The 20,098-nt window shown below is 34.2% G+C and overlaps 1 protein-coding gene and 1 non-coding gene across 5 annotated transcripts in view; both read left to right on the plus strand.

The window, feature by feature from the left end:
• Positions 1 to 20,098, plus strand: part of Mettl15 (methyltransferase like 15) — a 225,817-nt gene that overhangs the window by 12,609 nt on the left and 193,110 nt on the right. The gene's annotated exons all lie outside the window — the stretch shown is intronic.
• On the plus strand, positions 2,194 to 2,297 carry LOC125612207. Its single transcript, XR_007342543.1, has one exon. It is a non-coding gene; the product is annotated as a U6 spliceosomal RNA (small nuclear RNA).

Consider the following 20,098-nt stretch of genomic DNA (forward strand, 5'->3'; position numbering starts at 1 on the left):
GTGCTGAGCATCGAATCTAGTGCCTCACATGTGCTAGGCAAGCTCTCTACCACTGAGCCACAATTCCAGCCCCATTAAGGTAAATTTTCTGTTTTACCTTTTTTTCTTTCTGCAAAGAGAAACTAGATATTGAATGTATTCATAAAAAGGGAGGATGTTCCACTTGAGTCCAATGTTTGATGGAAAGAGTATTTTTATTATTATTGTTTTGGTACTGGGATTTGAACCCAGGGGCACTTAACCACTGAGCATATCTCCAGCCCTTTTTAAAATTTTATTTAGAAACAGGATCTTTCTGAGTTGCTTAGAGTCTCACTAAGTTGCTGCCGGTGGTTTTGAACTCGCGCTCCTCCTGCTTTAGCCTTCCAAGCCCCTGGGATTACTGGCGTGCACCACCTCACCTGGCTAGGGAAGAGTATTATTGATAATAGCAATTTAGAGTTCCTATAGTATTTTGCAGTTGCAGAGCACTTTAATATATTATTGTCTGTACTTTTCATTAGTACTAATCTCAGTAGTATTTTGTAAAAAGTACTGTCAAATGTAGAAAGGAGAAGTTCTGTTCTGTTGGAACCAAGTAGTAATAAATGACATTGGTTGGTTTTGAATGCTTCTACATAATAGATTGTATAGTCTGCTTTTTTCCTTCATCATAGGTGTTAATTCTTGTAAGTGATCAGCCTGTAAGATGTTAAGGGTATGCCTCGCTTCCTTTAATAGCTTGGGACAGCCAATTTGGTCTAATATCTCTAGACAATAGATATATGCAGTCACTTGAAGCATCTTATGCTGTTCCTTCACGAACTCTCTGCAGAAGAGTCTAGACACATCTCATTGGTCAGCTTACTGGATTTTTAAGAACTTCATCCTAAATTGATTTCTCATTCTCACAAGAAAACCTTATATTTTCAATGACAGAATACATGAGAAAGTTCTCGAAGAGTGATATGAGATAAACTGTCTAGTGAAATTCTTCATTAGAAATGAAAATAGAGAAAAAAAGGTGGTGTGGGCGGGCGGGGGGTGGGGAAGAGTGTAAGTGGATGATTTGAAGGAGCCTGGTNTACCATAAGTATCTTCTCATATATATATATATATATATATATATATATATATATATATATATATATATATATATATATATTTGTGTCACATAAAAATTTATATATGACAGCAGAATGCATTACAATTCTTATTACACATATAGAGCACAATTTTTCATATCTCTGGTTGTTTACAAAATATCTTCACATCAATTCGTGTCTTCATACCTGTACTATGGATAATAATGATCATCACATTACACCATCATTAATAACCCCATGCCCCCTTCCTTTCCCTCCAACCCCTCTGCCCTTTCTAGAGTTCGACTATTCCTCCATGCTTCCTCTCCCCTTTAACAAAAATAATGAAACAATTATAACTTATTCTGTTCTCACTCCACCCTATTTTAAGCGGAATTCATAATGATTATATGAATAATTTTCCTACCAGTATAGAATATAATCACCAAGATGATTTTTCTTTGAAAAATGCATGTGAAACCAACATTTTTGAGTAAAAAGTCTTGATCTTTTTTTCAGTTTAAAAATCACCAGATAGGGCTTTGGGTACAGCTTAGTGCTTATGTATCATTCCCAAGTCCCTGGGTTCAATCCCCATCATCAAAATAAAATAATAAAAAATAGTAAATTACTTTTGAACCAGCTTATCTTGTTAGGGAATTTAGAATTTAAATGCAGACTGAAAATTTTCCGAAGGGAGAATGGAGATGACTATGAGAGATAAATGTTTTCCTATTTTTATATTTATTTCAGTAACATTGTGTTAGTAATAGAAACCACCCAGCTTTTTCTAAAGTTAAACTTATCTCTAAGGAACCTTTGATTAAAGATTCAATCGACAGCATATACTCTGATAAAAATGTGTCCCCCAAAAGTCCATGGGTTGGACATTTAATCCTCAAATTCATATGTTAATGGTATTTGGAAGAAGGGGCCTTTGAGATTAGATGAAAGATTAGGTTGTTAAGATTAGATGAAATCATGTTAATGATGACATTAGTGACTTTATAAGAAGAGAGAGACCCAAGCCTAGCATCCTTGCTTTATCTCACCTTTTAATGCCTTCTACCATATTGTGATACAATAAGGCCCTCACCAGAAGCCAAGAAAATGCCTTTAATCATACTATTGGGTGCTCGCGTCGGCAGTACTAAAATTGGAACGATACAGAGAAGATTAGCATGGCCCCTGCGCAAGGATGACAAGCAAATTCGTGAAGCGTTCCATATTTTTTAATAATAAAAAAAAAAGAAAAAAAATCATACTATTGGGACTTTTCAGGTTCTAGTACTGTGAGCTAAATAAACTCCTTTATAAATTACCCAGTCTCAGGTATTTTCATATAGCAACAGAAAATGGACTAAGACAGCATACATAATAGAAATTTTATTTCAACAAAATTTTAGGTTGATATTAAAATTTATTTTGAGGCTTATATCAGGGACATAACAATAAGTTCTGCTTAAGATAACTATGTTTTCTAAAAAATCATCAGTGGTTTTAATGTTAAATTCCCCATTTTATGTGAAATATTCTATAGGTGGCTTGATACCATACTGGTTTCTTTGTGCTGATGTTACTATTTCTGAGCCTTTCTCACTTGTATAAAGATAGATAAGCAGCCTTCCAAAACTTTGAAATCTTTTTTTTTGTTGTTGTTATTGTTTGTTTGCTTTTGTTTTTAGGGTATTCTGTTGTGAATTTTTGAACCTAAGCCCACTAACCTGACATATTTAGTTTGATAATTACATATGGGGGAAAAAAAAACCCAATACCTCAATGCTGCATGTCTCTGAGACCTTCATTGTTTCACTGTGGTAATAAGAATTGTAAGAATTAAATAGAAATAAAATAACATCAAACCCATTTTTGACACACATGTCCGATTTTGAATTAGGATAATTATGTGGTATGTACCATTTTAATCACTATAACTCTTAACTTCTTGTTTTCTTTCCATATTTATTAATGGTGTTGTATAGATTGGTTAAAAATATAGGAGTAGAAAAACAACTCACCAGAATAATAGTTTAATCTCAGGTAAAGGGTGCTATTAGGTACTGCTGTGTTTTTCCCCCTAGTGGTATAATTGTTAGAAGCTTTTCCCCTAGTGTGGCAATGTTTAGGTGGTGGGGCCTTTAAGAGGTGAGGCCTAGTGGGAGGTCCCTGGGTCATTGGAGCTCTGCCCTCAGGAAGGATTAAGGTGCTTTTTGTGGGACCCTGTCTTAACACCCTCCCCCCCATATTTTTTGGTATATTATAATTATGCATAGTAATGGTGGGATTCATTGTTACATATTTGTACATACATACAATATAACAGTATAACTTGGCCAATATCAGTCCCCAGTGTTTCCACTCTCCTTTCCCTTTTCTCTCCTCCTGGTCCCTTTACTGATCTCCCTTCAATTTTCTTGAGATTCCTCCACACCCATACCTTTCTTTCCTTTTTCCTCTGTGGCTTCCACATATAAGAAAAGATATAACCTCTGACTTTTGAGTTTGGCTTATTTTGTTTAACATGTTCTCAAGTTACATCCGTGTTCCTGCAAATAACAATTTCATTCTTTGTGACTGAATTAAACTCCATTGTGTATATATACCACAATTTCTTTATGCATTCATCTATTGATGGACACCTAGGCTTGTTCCATAATTTGCCTATTTTGAATTTTGCTGCTATAAACATTGGTATGCATGTATTGCTATAGTATGCTGACTTTAATTCTTTAGAATAAATATTGAGAAGTGGTATAGGTAGGTCATATGATGGTCCATTGCTGGTCTTTCGAAGAATCCCCCTACTAATTTCTATGTGATTGTACTAAGTTATAATCTCACCAATGGTGTAAAAGTGTTCCTTTTTCTCCATATCCTCTCCATTATTTATTATTGTTTGTAGTCTCAATGGCTGCCCTTCTAACTTGAGTAAGATGAAATCTCAGTGTGGTTTTGATTTGCATTTCCCTTATTGCTAAAGATGTTGAACATTTTTTTTTCATTTATTTGTTGGCCGTTTGAATTTCTTTTGAGAAGTGTCAATTTAGTTCATTTGCCCATTTATTTATTGGGATATTTGTGGTTTTTTTGGTGTTAAGTTTTTTTTTTTTTTTCTATAACTTTATTTATTTATTTTTATGTGGTGCTGAGGCTCGAACCCAAGGGCCTTGCACATGCTAGGTGAGCACTCTACCACTGAGCCACACTCCCCCAGTGTAAAGTTTTTTGAGTTCTTTATATATTCAGGATTTTGAGTTCTTTACATATTCTGGAGTTTTGAGTTTTTTGCATGATCCTCTATCAGAAGTGTAGCTGGCAAAGATTTTCTCCCATTCTTTAGGTTCTCAATTCACGTTTTGAATTGTTACTTTTGTTGTGCAGAAACTTTTTAATTTGAAGCCATTCCATATGTTAATTCTTTTTCAAAAAAATATTTTCAGTTGTAGATTGACACAGCATCTTTATTTTATTTATTTTCATGTGGTGCTGAGGATGGAACCTAGTGCCTCACATGTGCGCTCCACCACTGCAGTACAGCTCCAGGCCCCATTTGTTAATTCTTGGTATTACTAATATTAGGAGTTCTATTGAGATAGTCTTTAATTGCATCAGTATGTTGGAGTGTTGACCTACATTTTTTCCTAGGAGTTACATAGTTACTAATTCCTAGATGTTTGATTCATTTTGAGTTGACTTTTGTGTAGGCTGAGATAAGGATCTAGTTTTACTTTTTTACATATGGAAACCTAGTTTTCCCATTTACTTAAAAAAGTTATTTTTTCTTCAATATATATTTTTGATACATTTTCAAGAATCAGATGACTTTATGTGGATTTGTTACTGTGAATCCTGCTTTAATTCTTTTCTCCCTCACTTTAAAAAATTGGTGCATTATAGTTGTGCATATGGTGGAAATTGTTGTTACATATTCTTACATCCACACAGTCTAATGACATAAGTTGACCAATGTCACTCTCCATCATTTACCTCTTTCTCGCCTCTTCCTACCTACCTTCTAGTCTGTTTCCTATATTCTAGTGATCTCCCTTTGGTTTTCATGAATTTACCTACCCCATACCCTGCCCACCTGTTTTCTGTTCCTTTTCCCTCTGTAATTTCTGCATATGAGAGTAAACATAAGACCCTTGCTAGCAATTATTATTGTTTGTATTCTTGATGACTGCCATTTTGCCCTTTTAATAATTGGGTTGTTTATTTGGTGTTAAGTTTTTTGAGTTCTTTATTTAGATTTTATTCCTCTGTCAGAAGAGTAGGTAGCAAAGATTTTCTCCCTTTCTGTAGGTTCTCTCTTCACATTCTGAATTCTTTCCTTTGTTGTGCAGAACTTTAAAATTTAATGACATCTTATTTATTAACTCTTGACCTTATTTTCTTAGCTTTGGGAGCCCTGACTTATGGTTGTTAGTCTGCAGAGAGGGCTTTCTGACAGAGCTGTGGCATTTGGGAGAAGAAAGCTGCCAATTTAAAGGAGGACACCAGCAGAATTAGTACTGTAACTTCACTTTTCCCTCTTCCTATGAACTGCTGGTGTCTCCCATTGTTTCTTTCAGCCAGTAGGTAAAATGAAAGGTAAAATGAAGATATCCATACCCATTTATGATATTCACTTTGATAATTACAAATAATTTATTAATTTTTAATGACTCTGAAGGAGGATATAGTCCCCAATTTTCATTTTCTTTTCTAGAAACTGAGGTTTCTAAAACCTGACATTTTCAAAATCTTATCATTACTTAGGAGAAGTATATGAACTGGAGGCAGGGTCAGGTGGTTATTTTTGTTACATCTCATAACCTCTGTATACTTATATCAAACAACGGAATGCTTCTATTATCAAAGTAATAACCAAAGGCCATCTTTTCTATAGTGAATTTTCTGGGGAATTATAATTTGATGTAGTCACTCCCTTTTCTAATTTGAAAAGTGTTTCTTTCTTACAGCATTTATCTTTTCATAGTATTACTACTATGGTAGTCTTTATGTAGAACATAGACACCTAAGGAAATAAAAACCCTGGGAGAAGTATAAATCCATCTTCTTACATACCACCTAACCCATAGCCATCAAAGTCATTTGCTCTTTAAGTGAAAGAAAGCCCACCTCTTTTTGCCATAAATTCATAAACTACTTTGTATACTGGCTCTTCATCAATTCCAGATTAAGACGATTAAATTTTATTCAGTGTCTCTTTATTCTAACATTCCACCAAACAAACCTTTAAATGAAAGATAAAATCTTTTGGTTGTTTGTTATCCCCACCATATTTATTTTGGTAATCTCTAGATCTCTCAACAAGTTGACAAACACATAAAAATTCAATAGATTCTTATTGATTTAATTTTTAAAAATTCAATAGATTCTTATTGATTTAATTTTAAAAAATTATTTTATATCATGTCCCTGCCCCCAGTAATTTGATATGACTTTTCCCCAAGTCTTAAATGTACAAAAACAAATATCAAAATGTGAGTATGGTTTTCTTCCACAATTCAGTAGAATCAATATAGTATTAGGCCAATTAGATCAGGATTTTTTTTTTTTTTTTTTTTGTGTATGTGTGTATGTGTGTATGGTGTGTGGTTTTGTTTTTTGTGGCAGTGGGGCATCATTGAAGAGCTTGAAGATAAGGAGTGACTTAGTTAAATTTCTATTTTTTATAGGCTACTTAGATGGCAGGTAGTTTGTTTATGGGCAGGAGGCTAGTATATTCTATTAAAGGTAATAAATGTTTGAACCCAAACAGTGGTAATCAAGAATATTGAAGGAAGGAATTGAAAACGCAGTAGTGGTGATGAATTGGATGAATAAGGAAGAAAGCCTGATATCATATGTTTTTCTGTGAGTAACCAGATGACGAGTACTGCTGCATGATATGGAGAACTGGTGAAGGAAAATCAGGTTTAGGGATGGTGAATTAAATTTTAGATTTGAGCATATGAAGTATCTAAGGGAAATCTATGTATTCCTGTCCAGAAGGCAGTTTGCAGGAATATTCTGAAGAGAATGTTGGAAGAGAAGATAAGATTAGCAATAATAATTTAAGGATCTGTTGGAAGGCATTGTTGAAATTAAAAAAGGAATGAGGTTAATCATTGAATGAATGTTAAAAAATTGATCTCCATTTATTGATTGGGATTTTTTTTTTTGGGTGCTTAGCTTTTTGAGTTCTTTATATACACTAAAGATTAGTGCTCTCTCTGATACGTGAGGGGTAAAGATTTTCTACCAAGATGTAAGCTGTCTATTCACCTTACAGATTGTTTCTTTGCTGAGAAGAAACTTTTGAGTTCATCCCGTTCATTGATTCTTTTAATTCTTGTGCCAAAGGAGTCTTATTAAGGAAGTTGGGGCCTAATCCCACAGGATGCAGATTAGAGCCTACTTTTTCTTCTCTTAGATGCAGGTCCTCTGGTTTTATTCCTAGGTCCTTGATCCATTTTGAGTTGAATTTTGTACACGGTGAGAGAGAGAGGTTTAATTTCATTTTGGTGCAAATGGATTTCCAGTTTTCCCAGAACCATTTGTTGAAGAGGCTATCTTTTCTCCAATGTATGTTTTTAAGCACCAAAAACCCAAATAACCTACTCAATAAATGGGCCAAGGACCTGAATAGACACTTCTCAGAAGATGATATACAATCCGTCAACAAATATATGAAAAAATGTTCATCATCACTAGCAATCAGAGAATTGCAAATCAAAACCACTCTAAGATTTCATCTCACTCCAATCAGAATGGCAGCTATTATGAAGACAAACAACAATAAGTGTTGGCAAGGATGTGGGGAAAAAGGTACACTCATACGTTGATGGTGGAACTGCAAATTGGTGTAGCCAATATGGAAAGCACTATGGAGATTTCTTGGAAAATTGTGAATGAAACCACTATTTGACTCAGCTATCCCTCTCCTCAGTCTATACCCAAAGGACTTAAAAAAAGCATACTACAGGGACACAGCCACATCAATGTTTATAGCAGCACAATTTACAATAGCTAAACTATGGAAGCAACCTAGATGCCCTTCAGTAGATGAATGGATTAAAAAAATGTGGCATATATACACAGTGGAATATTAGTCAGCAATAAAAGAGAATAAAATCATGGCATTTGTAGGTAAATGGATGGAATTAGATAAGATAATGCTAAGTGAAGTTAGCCAATCCCCAAAAGACCAAATGTCGAATGTTTTCTCTGATATTAGGAGGCTGATTCATAGTTGGGTAGGGAGGCGGAACATGGGAGGAATAGACAAACTCTAGATAGGGCAGAGGGGTGGAACGGGAAGGGAGGGGGCATGGGATTAGAAATGATGGTGGAATGTGATGGACATTATTATCCAAAATACATATATGAAGACATGAATTTCTGTGAATATACTTTGTATACAACCAGAGATATGAAAAATTGTGCTCTATATGTGTAATAAGAATTGTAATGCATTCTGCTGTTATATATAAATAAAAATTAATTAAAAAATTGTGCTCCAAAGATGGGAACTACATAGAAATTAGCATATTATGAATTCAGTGCCAGAAGACAATGTAAGGAAGGAGAGAGAGAGAGGGAACTGTAAAAAAATATGCAGAGAGCCAAAATACTGGTAGCAAGGAAATAGTTTTAAGACACAGGGCTATCAACAGTGACAGATGAACCCGAATTTCATAAAGCTAGAGCTAAGAAATATTTTTGAGTTGATAATTAAATGGTTACCTTAGGGAGAACAGTTTCAATGGGTTAATGAATGGTTCAGTGGGAATCAGTTCTTGTATGGAAAATACAGGAAGGAAAAGCAAGTCTAAATGTAGTTGAAAAATTTGGATGAGAAGATGAGGTGAGAAGTGGATAATGAATTTTCAAAGAAGGCTTTTGTGTACTTGTGTACAAATGTGTGTTTATGGGTAAATAGGTATTTCCTTTGTAAGGATTCAGTCGACCAGAGTAGAAGCTTGAAAGTCTAGGTGAGGTAATATCTGGTAAAGGCTGGAGAATCTTGATTCAAGGATATAATGTATAAAAAATTGTTCTTGGGTAGAAGAGAATTATTTTTTTCATTTAGGACTTGAAATAAGAGTAAGTGATTAAAGATATTTTTATGGACGATAGATCAGAAGAATTGAGAGAAATCCAGTCTGACGGCCTCCATTTTCATAATAAAGTCAAAGACAATGTTGGTAAATATTACATGTTATTGGAAGAGATCATTGAGGTAGGGGTTTGAGGATATTGTTAAAAATTTACAATAATCATTTTGTGTGATTTCTTTGAGTAGTACTTAGCTGTCAAATAGAGGATTAATTTGTGAATTTATTAGATGAAATGGTTTTTTTCTCTGTGTAAAAATAATTTGAGCATTAATCTGAGATTATGGTTTAGTTGATGAGACAGGAGTTCAAAGGAAAGAAAGGTTGATAGAGAGAAAATGGTTCTTGAGACTCTGTTGAGATCTAGACTGGTTTGGGGTGCAAGACAGTCCATGAAGGGCTCTCATAGATTGAGAATGCAAAGGAGGAATGAGGAGAATTTTCTAAGTGTTGGTTTGCTGATGGGGAGGCTCTAGTAGAGAGATAGAAAGTAATTGGTGAGGCGCACAAGCTAAGAGGCGAGAACTGCAATAGAGTAATAGGTTCGGGAATATTTGAATCAACAGTAAAAAATGTGGGTACAGTGTAGTGGTTAAAAAAAGCATGGGCTCTGGATCTCTGCCATTGATTAGACAAGGTCCATTATCTCTCTGTGCTCAATTTTCATTTGCAGAATGGAATGGTAGTTCCTATCTTATTGGAATATTTTGAGGGCTTAATATTTCCATATAAAGTGGGTATAATGTGTCTGGCACATAGTAAACACTCTGTATTTCTGATTATTTCTTATTGATACATCTGGAATGAAGCAGAGAACAATATGATTTGGGGCAGTGGGGATGAGAGAGGGAGAAAATGAAAACATAATCAGGTGTGCCCATGCAAGAACTGAATTAGTTGTGATTTAAAGAATAGAGTATTTGAATTTAAAATTTCAGAGTTAGAATGGGTTGATATGATTGAAAAGTCTAGCAGTTGATTGTGAGAGGTGAAAGTCATTAGATTTGAAATGGACATATTGATGAAGTATCAGAGTTTTGTATTCATAAATAGAAAAAAATGAATGCATTATCTGCAAAGGCATGTTGTATTATCCACTTAAATATGACCGACTGGCATTGTTAATGTGACTTGATTTTCTGAAATTGAAAAATAGTAAAGTTCTGCTTAATTTATGTGTAAATACATGCCTAGAAAATTCAGCGTATATTAAATCTTTATAAAAAGAACTGTGTGTAAATATACAAAGAGTGCATGTTCTCATGTGGAAGTCAAATAAATTGATTTCATAGAGTAGAATAGTGATCACTAGAGATTAGGAAGGGGGGAAAGTGGGCATATAGAGAGATCAGATAATAGGTACCAAAATACAGTTAGATTGTAAGACTAAGTTCTGTGTTTTAAATAGACTAAGTTCTGTAGCTTAAAATTTATTATATGTTTTGTAAACAAACTAGAAGGGAAGAGTTCATAGGTTTCCAACACAAGTAATAAATGTTTAAGATAGAAGTGGATTACCCTGATTTTTTTTTTTTGTGGTGGTGGGGGCCTACTGGGGATTGAACTCAGGGTCACTTGGACCCTGAACCATATCCCCAGCCCTATTTTGTATTTTTATTTAGAGACAGGGCCTTGCTTTGTTACTTAGTACCTCACTTTTGCTGAGGCTAGATTTGAACTGTCAATCCTCTTGCCTCAGTCTCCCAAGCTGCTGGGATTACAGATGTGCACCACCATGCCTGGATGACCCTGATTTGATTACTAACTATTGTACGCATATATCAGATTGTCACACTATACTCTCTAAGTATGTACAACTTACATGTCAATTTTTTTTTTAAAAAAGCATGATATTAAAAATGAAGTTTGGTTTCAGGCTTAGGCAAATGTTTCTGTCCCCCTTCATAAATAGACATTTTAAGTCATGCAAAATTTGGATCATTTTATTTTGTAGTAATGCACAATGCGTTCATGTACTGCAGGATACACCATATTCTTCTGCCTCACCTGTTAAGTGCCAATGGCATCCTACAGTTCTTTTATCATAGGCAAACAAATTTTTAAAATTCCTACATTGAACATTACTAGGTTAGGGAAAAGAGGGCAGAAAGCAATATGTGTATTAAACCTAGTGAGAAGGTTTAATTTTGCACAGTGATCATGATATAGGGATGTGAGATAGAGAACCAACTGGCAACTGAATTTTAGGTAGAATCCTGGTAAAATTGCTGTGGTATAAGGTGGTTAAATTTTCTTTCCATCGCCACCTTCTGCCCATGTTTATCTCTTCCCCTAAGTTACCCCTACTCTAGGTATATCTGGTAGCCTGGTTATTTTAACACTTGATCCAAATAAGAATTCTTCATTGTATTTGGTAAAGAATATAATTTACACCTGAATTTTCTTTTAATTAAATTTGTGTTTCTGTTCTTTCTACTATCATTTCAGGTATTTCTTTTCCATCAAAAGACAGGTGCAAATGCCTGACTTTCCAATGAAAATGTTTATTTCTCTTATTTTTTCTTGCTATACATAAATGAGTTGCATAAAAATGTATTGTTAGAGTTCTGTTTGCTTGTGAGCGTATTCAGATGCACTAAGATGCAGTGCAGTCAATGAAGATAGTCACTGCAGTTTCATCTTAAAACTGATAACCTTACTAGAATACTCTGTGGTTAGTTTTAAGTGTTTTTGTTGTTTTGAAAGTATCATCTCATTTATGGCAGATTACTTCTGGTGATCCTAATCAAACACACTATTAGTGCTAGACATAGTGGTGCACTCCTGTAATCCCAGCACCTTGGGAGGCTGAGGCAGGAGGATTGCAAGTTCAAAGCCAGCATCAGCAGTTTAGCGAGGCACTACACAACTTAGCTAGACCCTGTCTCTAAATAAAAAATAAAAAGGAGGGTTGGGGATGTGGCTCCGTGGTTAAGCACCTCTGAGTTCAACCCCTGGAACCAAAACAAACAAACAATAAAACCCACAACTACTGCTTTCAAAAGATCAGTGTCATAAAATCTATAAAATTGGACAATTTAAGTATTGTGTTTTGTTGTAAATTAGGTGATTTCTGTAATGTGGAACAGTATTTTTTTATTTTAAATAAATATTTAGGATGATAAAAAAATGATCTTTTACCTAAGGAATTAAACTAGGTATGATGAGGTTTTTAGCTTTCCTTGAGAAGTAAAAGTCATAGTAAAGAAACATATGTTTGCCTTGTGAAATGTATTCCTAGTTTTAATCTTTTCCCTAGAGGAAATAGCCCTTACCACAAAAATCATGGTGAATAGCATTAATTGTTGTGCTTCTTGGGTCTTCCTGTGCTTCTTGGGTCTTCCTTAGAGAGAAGCTAGAGTTGTAAAAAACCTCTTTTTTGCCCAATAAAGGTCATAGCAATAGACATGGTCTTGAAATGGAACACTTAATGGTCACATAGCAGATTTAAATGGTTCTGTGTAATTATATCGCAATTATATTCATGGGTAGCATCTCTTTAATGTCACTTTTTTTTCCTTATTAAAATGTGTATCATTTTTGTGTGAGGAAAATTAGATATTTCATAAAATCCAATTTATTCTTGTTCTTTAACATTAATACATTAGTGTATGTTTTAAACTGGTAGAAAATAATTTGTGCTCTGTAGTTTTTGTTTTTGTTTTTTTCTCACATCTTGAATCAACTAAATCAGTTAATTTCATTTGCTTTCTTTTTACCACTTCAGTGCTAGGGATTGACTCCAGGGCCTTGTGTGTGCTAGGCAAATTGCTCTACCACTGAGCTGTTTCCCTTTTTGGCTCACCTGCTTTTTAAGTTCATCATGTGGGACATTTGCCCCATGAGATTTTCATAAAGTATAATTGAGTTTATATTAAATGAGTTTTCCAATGATCTGCCCTTTGACAGTTGACTTAAGTGTGGAATGTGGTATATTATAGAAGTATTGCTTCACTTTTAACACATTATATAGTGATTTATTATTTTGTTTGCTTGTTTGTATTTTATAAGCACAGACTCCTAAAAAGTTCTGTGAAAATCAAATTTCAAATACTCTTATTTCTGCTTTATAAGCTAAGAATGTTTTATTTGAACTTAGAGTACTCAATTGAAGTTTATTCATAAAAATTTCCTGTGATTGAAGAGATGTATTTTTAAAATTTTCACTATTTTCCCAGATTTGTAAGTCCACAGACTTATTAGGATAATGAGGCATGAAGAATTTAATTACAGTTTCTAAGTGTTATTAAATAAAGTTTTGATTGGTGACATTTAGAAACGTTAGAAAGGACAAAATCCTAACTCTGGGTATAGTTTAACTGTCTTCTAATTGAAAGAGAATAGGTAAGATCTTAGAGGGTACAGTAGTTTTATAATCTTTTCTTCTTTAGAATATTTTGATTTTGAATATAAATTTATATTCTTTAGAATATAAATTGATTTTGAAATATCTGTTGAAGTAGTTGGACTAGAAATGGTGGTTGAAGGGTACCTGGTGGTTGCAGAATGTTTTAAAGGGTTTTGTTTGTTTGTTTGTTTGTTTGTTTCAGGAAAGAATGCCTTGGGGATGGGAGTTGTGAATCATTAAGTATAGGATTTCAAGGCAATTTGGGGCTTATTGTAGTCACTTTTAATCTAGGTCCTAGGGTTTAATCTATTGGGGAAGATTTCAGAAAAAGAGTAAATTTGTTAACACACTTCAGTAGCCAGTTTACAAGATGGCTTCCATTAATCTTTATCTCCTGATACTCATACTCCTCTTACGTAGTTCCCTCACACTTTGAATTGGGTTGGCCTGTATAACTTATAAAATACAATGGAGAAGATGATGTGTGACTTCTGAAGTTTAGTCATAAAAGAAATTGTGGGTTCTTCCATGCTATCCCTGGATTGCTTGCTTTGCAAAGGTTAGCTGCCATGCTGTTAGGATGCTTAAATAGCCCATGGGAAACCTTCCTAATGTAGAACTAAGACTTCCTTTAATAATCAGCACTAGGTAGGTGTGTAGGTGAGCCATTTGGAGATTGAGCTGTCTTGGAGACAGATCCTCAAGCCCCAACAAGTCTTTACATGAATTGCAATGCTAGGGAACACTGTGACTACTACTTTGTGAGAGAACCCAAGCCAGAATCACCTAGTTAGGCTGCTGAAATTTTCTGAATTTCTGGTTCATAGAAATTGAGATAATAAATGTTCATGGTTTTAAGGCTCTAAATTTTGGGGTGATTTGTTATGCAGCATAGAGGACTAATGTACCCAAAAATTAAAGCAAAGTTGTAGCTTTTGTGAATGCCATAGAGGAAAGGTTTTCACTGTAATGAGAGCCACTGACAGTCTTAGGATTTAGTATGGGGATTTGAGAAAGACTTGTGAGTTTAGATCCAAAGAACAGAAAAGAAGCTAGTGCTGTGGTGCAGGCCTATGATCCCAGCTACTAGGGAGGCTGAGGCATTGCAAGTTCAAGGCCAGTTTGAGCAATTTAAGCAAGACCTTGTCTCAAAAATAAATAAATAAAAGACTTGGGGATCTACCTTAATGGTAGAGTACCACTATATTCAATCCCACCTACAACAAAATAACAACAGCCTCCACAACAAAGAAAGAAAGAAACAAACAAAAAATAATAGGAAAGAATATGCCAACAGGAACAGCCTGTGACATGGCCCTGGTGTGTGGTAAAAGAAGAGCACTTTTGAGAAATTGGAAGATTAGTATGGCTAAGTTTAGACAGCAAAGAAGAGAAGGAAAGAGATCAGAAATTGCTAAGCCTGAAGCTGTATTAAGTATTTAAAAGTCATGAGGAATCATTGAAAAATTTGAGCAAAATATATGGGATAACTAGATAGATTTTTTTTTATTTTTTGAATTTTGGTGGTACTGGGGTTTGGACCCAGAAATGCTCTACCACTGAACTCTGTTCCTAGTTCTTTTTATTTTATTTTATTTTTTTTACTTTGAAACCAGGGCTCACTAAGTTTCTGAGGCAGGCTTCAAACTTGCAATTCTCCTGCCTCAGCCTCCTGAGTCACTGGGATTACAGGCATGCTTCATACATAGGTATCTTGTGAGGAACATTCAGATTGCTTTGTGGAGACTAGATTTAGAAATTGAGGGCTGGGAGTGGACTGTGTAAGAGTGAAAAGAATTAAAGAGATCAGTTAGAAAGCAGTTGTGTTTATTGAAAAGATGAGAGTTTGGAATGGAGTAATAGTTTGGTTTTGGATGTAGATTAAACAGAATTTGACAAGGAATTAGGTAAAGGACATGTAGAACTGTTAGAGGTAGGTAGGTGTTGTCTTGTTGTTAGATAAATGAGGACCTTTTTTTTTTTTTTCCCTCAGAAGGTCTCATATTTTGTTTTTGGCATGTTTTTAGATATGTTTCACATAGCCAAGATGGACTTTTGAGTGCTTGGTAGATATGTAATTTAGGTCTGAGAATTAGACAAGTTTCCCATAACCCATGTGATACAGTCCTTGAGGAGTCTTTGGTCAAAACAATAGAGTCCATTAAAACAATAGTTAGTCCAAAATAATGGAAGTCCTTTATATATTTCTCAAAAAACAGGAAAGCAAATTTTAATTCCCAGTAGTAGTTTCTGATGTTGCTCTTATTCCCCTTTTCAATCTCTGTCTTCATCAAATGCCACTGTTTTTTCATCTTCATTTTCCCCAAACTCCTGAAGAAATTATCTCTTTATTCCTATCCATACTACCACGCTAACTTTTGTTTCTTATTCAGTTTTCATTTTTTGCTCCCTCCCCTTTATTATTTAAATTCATGTGATTGTTCCTGTTTTGACAACACTAGGGTTTCCCTGCAGTGGAGGGTAAGGAAACAAACTTGGAAGCACAAACCTGGATGTTCTTTTGATGGTTTAGAGATACACTTGTCAAGGAACACTTTTGGGAAAATGGCACATGAATGATTTTTGTCATGTAACTGAATTATCAGCAAATAAGTGAAAATTGAAGCCAAGAGCCTAGGTGAATTTTGCCTTGTCACTGAGTATATGAAATGGTGTCTTGATTCTTGAATAGTTTCATTATTTAATAACTTGGTTAAGGAAGATGAACCTAGGGATGATCGATTAAGATCTATTGACTTCTGACTGAAACTTCTGAGTTAAGCCCTGTTTCTGGCTTCATTCTGTCTCTTTGGAAAGCCTTCCCAACATTTCATTTCCAGTTTAGGTTCTTCTCCAGCAGGAACTGATAGCCTCTTATCATCCTTATTGTTACTATATTTATTTATTTAATTTCATGTGATGCCCAATAGTCTAACCACTGGGAGAATGAGAGACAAGTTCACCATTATATCCTCAGTAACTATTACCTTATCTTTTTTGTAATGGGACTCATTAAGCACTTGTTTAATTAATTCAGTCAGGTATTCTCGTTAGACTCATTAAGTTTCACATGTGTATGTCAACATTTCCTGCTTAGCTTACTGTCAAAGTATATAGACCTGCTCTTCAGTAAATAACATAATAGGTTCTTGTCTTAGATTATGACTTCGAGCTCTCTGCTAACTTATACCTATAAAATGTTTGGGGAAAATAAAATTTATGAAGACTGGGACATGCTTGGACCATATCAGTGTCACATTTCTAGAATTGGTTTTACTGAATTGTGCTTTTCTAATATTCTATAGGTTATAATGAGGGATATTAAAACTAATACAACTTATAAACTCATTATTATGTTTACTGTAGGAGTGGAGGAGGAGATTATAGTTTACTGTGATTTCTTTATGAGGACTGACAAGAGTTGTTTTTCAAGGTGTATTAGTAAAAAAGTGTATTTTGTACCACGAGAATTTGTACATATCAACCTAAAAAGCAAATTGAGGCACATTGAGTGTGACAATGAAAAATTTATTCTAGCCAACATGAAGATTGCTTCCCAGGGAAAAATACAAATTCTAGAATAAGTGCTCTCAAAATTATATCTGAGGCGGGTCTTATTTTATAGATTAAAACAAAACAAAACAAAACAAAAACAAAAACGTCAGCACAAGGTTCTGGGTTCAAGCTTTAGCATTCTACTCCCCCACCCCCCCAAAAAAGGACAAGGATAGATTATAGCAAACAAGTTGTTACAGTTGATGGGTCATCAGTCACTAATTATATATGCTAGGTGAGAACTATAGTAAATAGTTAGGAATGGTAGCACATGCCTATAATCCCTGCTACTTGGGAGGCTGAAGGAGGAGGATCACAAATTCAAGGCAGGCCTGGGCAATTTAGTAAGACCCCGTCTCAAGATTATAAAGAATAAAAATTAAAAGGGCTTGGATGCAACTTAGTAGTAGAGTGCTCCCAGATTCAATCTCTAGTATCAGAATAAAAAGAAAAAGAACTGTTCTAAGCAGGAAAAAGGCATTCTCCAAGTTATATATTACTCTAATGGCATTAATAAGTCTGTAAGAAACTAAGTTGAAGTGATTAAAGGTTAAAATTAAACATACCATGAGACTTTGGATTGCAGTAGCACATGACTGCCGTCCTAGAATCCATGTCCACCAAGCCTGATAAGAGTTTGTTAATCTTTTTAAATTTACGTTTTTATACGTATGTGTTTGTATGTATATTTTTTTTTTTAAAGAGAGTGAGAGAAGAGAGAGAAAGAATTTTTAATATTTATTTTTCAGTTTTCGGCGGACATAACATCTTTATTTTTATGTGGTGCTGAGGTTCGAACCCAGCACCCTGCACATGCCAGGTGAGCACATTACCGCTTGAGCCACATCCCCAGCCCTTAATTTTTTATGAATGCGGTAAATGATGAAACTGTTCCTGTTTCTCTCTTTTCAGTGACTTTCAGGAAACTGAGATAAATTTGTGGACTGCTTTTATGTAAAGACATAAGAATTTTGTGTTTTATATTTTGAATAATAGTCATACTACTGATTTCAATTTTGTACTTTGGAAATTCTTCCCTTCTTTATTGCCATCTTCATTCCCTTCACATCTTTTTTCACTCTTTTTACTTATTTTTGTAAGTGACCTGAGGTCTTTTTTTTAATCAGAATATTAACAATTACGTTATAAACATCTGTACGTAATAGATTTCTTATTGGTAATTTGTTTGGAAACTGATTTGGTGCTTACCTTGATTTATCTCATGGATCTTCTGACTGACTGTAGCATGTGGAGTATCCTGTTTTATATATTCCATGTTCTGAATACAGGGTCTTTTTTGTTTTCCTTTTGGGGAGTGATCTTTCATTCCTCTATTCTGTGGTCCTCTACCCATTTTTTCAACCCCTAAGCATTTCAAAACAATTTTTAAAATAATTGCTTATATTATAAATCTTTGATTTAATAAATAGAATTAGAAGTAAATGTCATAATAAAAGCAAGGAAAGCTAATTATTGTCCTCTTTTTAATGTTATGTTTTGTAGTTTTATTTGAGGAACCATTTTAATCATTCATATTAATCCTAGAAAAGATAGTCATGATAAGGATAAACTAAATCTCAAAGAAATATATGAAAATTCCTATGGGATAAATGTATATGACAATTTTAGGTATCTGTTCATGTCTAAATTTTGTTTCCACTCTTATTTTAAAGACTTAGGTAATATGCGATATTAAAATATGATGACTAAGGTGAGGTTAATTGAACTGTTTAATGTTGGTTATATTTTTTATATCCTCTAATAATGTAGAAGACAACTAGCATTTTTTAGAGATGTATTTGCAAAACTGATTTTAAGATAATGTATTTTCATTGTGTTGTTAACAAATTAAACTTTTTAAGCTATTTCTGACTGTGAAAGCTTTTTGGAAAGTTGTTCCATATTCTTCCGGTCATCTAAAATTATCACAGGGGTTTAACTAAGAAGGTTGGTGAACCTTCTTTCCTTTTGATCTTGTATCCTAGCGGGTGCTTGGATATTTCTTGTGTAAGAAAAGTTTTGGTGGATGAGTCAGTGCACTGAGTCATAGGCAGCATGAAGCCTCTAGTGTTCTATACTAACTAATTGGAAACAGTTTCAAAATTAATTAAGGCGCAGTTGTCAGCTCAGTGTTGCTGATTGACATCCCACCAAAGTATTTTGTCTTTTGGCAACTTGCTTAATTATTCTTTGATATTTAGGTTTTTGTTTAGCTTTATGAATTTTTAAAAATCTGTTGAATAGATCTATGGTTACCATGTTCATTTTTTAGAGCCCTTTTATGAACCTTCTGTCATTTGCGTTTAATTTCTTCCTTGTTTGATGCCTTTTCTGCCTTAAAGAAACATTCAATACAATTCCTTTTCTTTTTATCTTGCTAATTTGTCAGTCTGTGAGAGAAGTCTTTTAAGCTCCACAGAAACTACTTCATACAATAATGGTATATTGATTTGTCATATAAGAGCCCATTCTCCAACTAAGCACTATGTATTTTATTTAATAAAAACAAACATAAATGGCTTGCTAAGATTCCTTTACATTGAATTAATTTGAACTTAATAAATTCATATAAAATGGCATTTTTAAAGGAATCTGTTTCATCATTGGGCTTATATTTGTCTGAAAGAAGGCATTTCATTTACATAAAACATTTGGCATGGAGGAGTTAAGTGTTCATGTTTACAGAAGGTTAAACAAAAGGAAGTCAAGAATAGGAGAGTATTTTGGCTGAAGAGAACATGTGTGTTTTGGCAAGATGATATGATACTGTAGTGAATTACTGAGGAAAATAAGAAAAAGAAGAGAACTCACAAATAAGTGCCTACTAGCTTTCAGGTAATATTATATGTTATTTCTCTGAATCCTCCCATCATCTCCATGAGATTGGAATTATTTACCCATGAGCAAATAAATGTAGAACTTGAAGTCCAATAACTTAATAACTTACTTTAAGTCTTCAACAGCATCAGTATAGTAAATGCCCTTAGTAATCTATGACAACACTTCTGGTGATATGTAGTTCCAGATAT

The sequence above is a fragment of the Marmota marmota genome, unplaced genomic scaffold (assembly GCF_001458135.2).
Source record: "Marmota marmota marmota unplaced genomic scaffold, marMar, whole genome shotgun sequence".
NCBI lineage: Eukaryota > Metazoa > Chordata > Mammalia > Rodentia > Sciuridae > Marmota > Marmota marmota.